General features: G+C 54.2%; 1 protein-coding gene across 11 annotated transcripts in view; it reads right to left on the reverse strand.

Moving 5' to 3' along the window:
• HDAC5 (histone deacetylase 5) overlaps nucleotides 1-2610 on the reverse strand; it is a 48829-nt gene extending 46219 nt beyond the window's left edge. For 9 of the 11 annotated variants that reach the window (XR_003306796.1, XR_003306798.1, XR_003306797.1 and 6 more), the window contains exon 1: nucleotides 2453-2610. The gene's annotated coding sequence lies outside the window, so the exon portion shown is untranslated. The remainder of the gene's footprint in view (nucleotides 1-2452) is intronic. The other 2 variants (XM_026447647.2, XM_026447646.2) reach the window with 1 other exon arrangement.
• Between the last annotated feature and the right edge of the window lie 3390 nt (nucleotides 2611-6000).

Here is a 6000-nt window from a genome sequence, read left to right on the forward strand (position 1 = left end):
CAATCGGCCCATTTCTGTTTGTCTGCTCAGACGCAGCTCCAGGCATCTGCACAAGCCAGATGGAGGAGGCTGCTATTTCTAGAAAAAAAAAAAAAAAAAAAAAGGGGGGGGGGGGGTGAGAGGGGAGGAAGGGAGGAGGCGGAGGCAGAGGGCAGAAGACAGGGTCTGTCTGCCCTAAAACCTCAGGCAGAATGATACCCTCTTCCCAGCACTACCAGACAGGGTCCCCATTCAAGAAAGGGCTGGGGCTGGGCCTGGGGTGAGGTGGGATAGGGAAGAAGAAAGGCAGAGAAAGTTTAATTAGCTAAAGTCAGCTACAATAGGCCCCCTCACTGGCTGCATCAGGTTTTCATTCATGAGCAAGCTACAGTGCTCCAAAAATGCCAAGAACCACCCCCCCCTTGCTGTCTCCCCCTCCCCCCACCACCGCCACCAACAGGAGTGCGTCCTCTAGCAGGCTGGCTGAGCCTGATGCTGTGTTCCAGACATCCCTCCTCAAAGGGATGTGAGTAGGAAGAATTAATTATTAAAGAGCAGCTGGTACTTTAGCACCGACCGCACTACCCCCAGCTCCTATAGCTGATCCCCCTCCCCCACTATGCGGGAACACAAATGACACCCCCCAACATTCCCAGGCCCCATTTCTAAACACACAGTTAAGATGCCACCCCTAGAGAAGGGAAAGCAAACCTTTGTCTCTGGAGCTACTTGGGGTGGGTGGGGCATGTGAAACTGCTGCCCCCCTCCAAATTACACGATCCAGCCAAAGTAGGAGGAGATATTGGAGAAGAAGGGGAGGCTGGCACAGAACTAACATTTCCTCCATCCTTGCCCCCAAGTAACCCGCGCCTGAGATCTGTCTCTCTGGTCTCCGGCATGCCCACATTCCCAGGACAGAGTGGAGATGCTGGGAGCCCATTTCTCTAACTCAGAGAGACCCCTACTGCCTCGTCAAGAAAGCCCAGATCCAAGTTCAAGTGAAGAGAGGGCAAAGAGAGGAGTCAAGAAAAGAGGAAGGAGACAAACCAAGATCTCCCCAAGCTTTGTGTTTAGGAAGGGAGAGGAAGGAGGGAAGACTGGAATGAAGAACAGGCAGTCCCCAACATGGCTCATCCACCATCCAGCCCAGCCAGCCCAGCAGCTCAACAGCCAGCATAGGCTCAGTGTGCCTAGGACTTGGGAGACTGAAGACCATCCCTGCCTGCCTACATCCTCTGAACCTAAGAGGAGGCCGAAGGCAGGACCCAGACCCAGGCTGCAATCCTGCAAGGCAATCTGGCCAGGGGTCCCTCTGACCAAGACTCCTGGATCTCACCCTCCCCCCAACCTCCTTTTGTTCCCATAATCTGGCTCCATCCTCCCTTCCCAGTTGGACACTGAACCAAATCATCACCACCTCCCCAAGCTCCAAATCTAATTCCAGGTCCCAAAAGCATGGTAGTCACTGACAAGAGAGATGGGTCCCTTTTGCACCCTCCTAAAAGCAACTGCAGCTGTTACCTTTCCTCTTTAGGGACACACCTCATCTCAGAAGGGGTATCAGTCAGGGGTATCAGGTGGTCATCTCCTCTCCCAAAGGAAGCACCCAACCTCTCCACTCCAACAGCCCCCACCAGGCTCCCAGATTAATTAATTACACCCAGCCACTTCTCATCTTCCCCAGGGCCCCAGGGAAGGGTGGGGTGGAGAAGCTGACTCCCCCAAGTTAACAAGACACTGGTAGTGCTCCCGCTTCCATGAGATACAGACCCGGGATGAAAAATGGGAGGCATCCACCCCAGACAAGAAGGGGTTGGGGGGGGAGCACCATTTCATCTCCTCGCTCTCGCATCCTGGCTCCAGGGTGTCAGACAGGAGAAGAGGGTGGGAACAAACGCAGTAACGCCTCAGAGGAGACGGGGTGAGAATAATGGAGAGAGAAGTAAGGTGGACTCCGCAGTCCCCCTCCTCATGCACACAAGTCAAGGACATAAAATCAAAGATGCGTTCGTAGCTATGGGGAGAAGCGCTCTGGGTGGGCAGCACACCTCATCTCAGAGTACCAAGAAAGGGGTGTCCAGCGAAGAGGGTCTGCACAGAATCCGGGTGCAGGGCTCAAATGGCTCTGCAACGCAACATGCGCAGCCAGGGAAGGGGCAAATCTGACAACCCCGGCCGGTCAACGAGCCATTTGGGGGCGCGAGAAGGCGGGCCCCTCCCTTACCTGCAGGGAAGGCGCCCCTGTCTGGGAGGGGCAGGGAGGGGCGCGCGCAGCACCCCCGATGCCCAGCTCCCGGGCTGGCGACGCTCCCGGGGAGCGCCGACTGGCACCCGGGCCCGGGAGGAAGGAAGGGGGGCGCGGAGCTCGGCGCGCGCGCTGGGAGCCTACAGACAGAGACGGAAGGCGGAGGGGGCGCCGCCTCGCGTCCCAGGGGCCGGGAAGACGGGATCTGGGCCGGGACGGCACGCTCACCCGCTGCGGCTTGAGCTCCGGCTTCGCGGGCGGCGGCGGCAGCAGCGGCGGCGGCAGCGACGGCAGCGCCTCCTCGACGGCTCCTCCATCTTTGCGGCGGCTCCTCCGGCTCCGCTCGCCGCCGCCACCAACAACAACATTCGGAGACGTCACTCCCGTCACGTGACCCGACCCGAAGCTAAAAATAGACCCAGACCCCCCCCCCCCCCCCCCCCCCCCCCCCCCCCCCCCCCCGCCCCACCCCCGCAACCACCACCAACCCCTCCCCTGCCTCTCGGCCCTCCCCGCCGGGCGGGGCCAGCGACGCCATCGTGACAGCTCCTTAAAGGGCCACTGCCCAGCATAGGGTTGGGCTGAGACGCGATGGAAGGGAAGAGATCGTAACCTGAGTAGGAGTGGAAGGGTCGTTGCAGGGGCCGAGTGTGGATGCTGGGACTCAACCTTTGGGTTGTACAAGTTTCCTCCTTGCGCTTCCCGGACTTCCTTTTCAAACCGTGGATGGTGCAATCGTTGCCTGCCTAAGCTGCTCCCCTAACACGCCCTCCTGCGGTCGGGGAGGGGACCTGGGGATGAGTTCCCAGGGGCTGGGAGTGCCACCGCAGCGGCTGCAGCGGGGCCTGGCTGGGGGTTGATGGTTCGGACAGGTCTCGAACTCGCCATCTCTGACCGCACACATTGCATCCGTGCCAGGGAAAGAAAAGCCTGGGAAAGGCCAGGGTATGGCTGTAACAGTCCAAGGCCTTCAAAAAGGCAGACCAGCAGACCAGGAGCCGGAAAGACTTCCCTGACTTTGGTGCTATCCACGTTACATCTCCCCTTGGTACACAGTATGAACATGTTTAATTAGACCTAGACAATTTGTTAATGACCCAGCAATTCCACTAACAAAAATGTATTCCAAAAAAATAAACATTGTTATGTTAAAAAATGAACATGAGATCATGTGTAATGATGTGAAAAGTTGAAAACAACCGAAATATCCATCAATAAGGAATTGGCAAACAAAGCAGGAGACATTGATTCAGTAAAATATTATCCAGATATTAAAAGTTTTATAGGTGACCGGGCTTGGCGGCTCACGCCTGTAATCCCAGCACTTTGAGAGGCTGAAGCAGGCGGATCACCTGAGGTCAGGAGTTCAAGACCAGCCTGGCCAATATGGTAAAACCTCGTCTCTACTAAAAATACAAAAAATTAGCCGAATGGGGTGGCAGGCACCTGTAATCCCATGTACTCAGGAGGCTGAGACAGTAGAATCCTTTGAATCCAGGAAGCAGAGGTTGCAGTGAGCCAAGATTGTGCCATTGCACTCCAGCCTGGGCAACAAGAATGAAACTCTGCCTTAAAACAAACAAGCAAACAAAAAAGTTTTATAGGGGCCAGGCTCATTGGCTCGTGCCTATAATCAATCCCAGCATTTGGGAAGCTGAGGCGGGAGGATTGCTTGAGCCCAGGAGTTCAAGACCAGCCTGGGCAACATGCAAGACACTGTCTCTATTTTTAAAAAGAAGAGGCCAGGCGCAGTGGCTCACGCCTGTAATCCTAGCACTTTGGGAGGCCGAGGTGGGCTGATCACGAGGTCAGGAGATTGAGACCAGCCTGGCTAACACAGTGAAACCCCGTCTCTACTAAAAATACAAAAAAAAATAGATGGGTGTGGTGGCGGGCGCCTATAGTCCCAGCTACTTGGGAGGCTGCGGCAGGAGAATGGCGTGAACCCAGGCAGCAGATGTTACAGTGAGGGGAGATCATGCCGCTGCACTCCAGCCTGGGCGACAGAGTGAGACTCTGTCTCAAAAACAAAAAATAAAAAATAAAAAAGAAGAATAAACATTGTATAGGTCTACACCAACCTGAAAAGATGCCCGTGATATATTGTTTTCTTGGAAATCAGGACTCAAGCAAGCATTACTGAATTGTTCCATTATTATAAAAACAACAAACTAGATTCATATGCCTGAGTATATGTGTATATGTGTATATCAAAAAGCCAGACCTGGCCGGGCGCGGTGGCTCAAGCCTGTAATCCCAGCACTTTGGGAGGCCGAGATGGGCGGATCACGAGGTCAGGAGATCGAGACCATCCTGGCTAACATGGTGAAACCCTGTCTCTACTAAAAAAAATACAAAAAACTAGCCGGGTGAGGTGGCAGGCGCCTGTAGTCCCAGCTACTCGGGAGGCTGAGGCAGGAGAATGGCGTAAACCCGGGAGGTGGAGCTTGCAGTGAGCTGAGATCCGGCCACTGCACTCCAGCCTGGGTGGCAGAGCGAGACTCTGTCCCCCAGAAAAAAAAAAAAAAAAAAAAAAGCCAGACCTGTGTTCACGCTGGGGGGCTAAGGTGGGAGGATAGCTTGAGCCGGAGAGGTGAGCTAAGAACACACCACTGCACTCCAGCCTGGGTGAAAAAGTGAGATCCTGTCTCAAAAAAAAAAAAAAAGAAAGCCTAACCAGGCATGGTGGAATGGTGGCACATGCCTATAGTCCTATCTACTTGGGAGGCTCAAAAGGGAGAATTCATTGACCCTAGGAGTTCAAGGCCAGCCCGGGCAACATAGAGAGACTCACACCTTTAATCCCAGCACTTTGGGAGGCCAAGGTGGGCATGAGGTCAGGAGATCGAGACAATCTTGGCTAATATGGTGAAACCCCATCTCTACTAAAAATACAAAAAATTAGTCGGGTGTGGTGGCACATGCCTGTGGTCCCAGCTACTCAGGAGGCTGAGGCAGGAGAATCGCTTGAACCCAGGAGGTGGAGATTGCAACGAGCCGAGATTGCACCACTGCACTCCAGCCTGGTAACAGAGCGAGACTCAGTCTAAAAAAGAAAAAAAGAAAGAAAACAAAAAGAAGTCTAGAAAAATAAATACCAGAATGTTCATCTTTACTTTTTTGTCTTTTTTTTTTTTTTTTTTTGAGACGGAGTCTCGCTGTGTCACCAAGGCTGGAGTGCAGTGGCCGGATCTCAGCTCACTGCAAGCTCCGCCTCCCGGGTTCACGCCATTCTCCCGCCTCAGCCTCCGAATAGCTGGGACTACAGGCGCCCGCCACCACGTCCGGCTAATTTTTTCTATTTTTACCTCGTGATCCACCCGCCTCGGCCTCCCAAAGTGCTGGGATTACAGGCTTGAGCCACCGCGCCCGGCCTACTTTTTTGTCTTATTCATTTATTTTGAGACAGAATCTCATTGTGTCTGCCAGGCTACAGTGCAGTGGCACAGTCATAGCTCACTAATAACCTTGAACTCCTGGGTTCAAGCGATCCTCCCACTTCAACCTCCCAGGTAGCTAGCACTACAGGTGCGCGCCATTACATCCATCTAATTTTTTCTTTCAGGGTCTCACCATGTCACCCAGGCTGGAGTGCAATGGTACCATCACAGCTCACTGAAGCCTCGATTTCCCAGGCTCCAGCGATCCTCCTGCCTCAGCCTCCGAGTAGCTGGGACCACAGCTGCACGCCACTACGCCCAGCTAATTTTTGTATTTTTTGTAGAGATGGGGTTTCCGGCCGGGCGCGGTGGCTCAAGCCTGTAATCCCAGCACTT

The sequence above is a fragment of the Piliocolobus tephrosceles genome, chromosome 16, assembly GCF_002776525.5.
Source record: "Piliocolobus tephrosceles isolate RC106 chromosome 16, ASM277652v3, whole genome shotgun sequence".
Lineage (NCBI taxonomy): Eukaryota > Metazoa > Chordata > Mammalia > Primates > Cercopithecidae > Piliocolobus > Piliocolobus tephrosceles.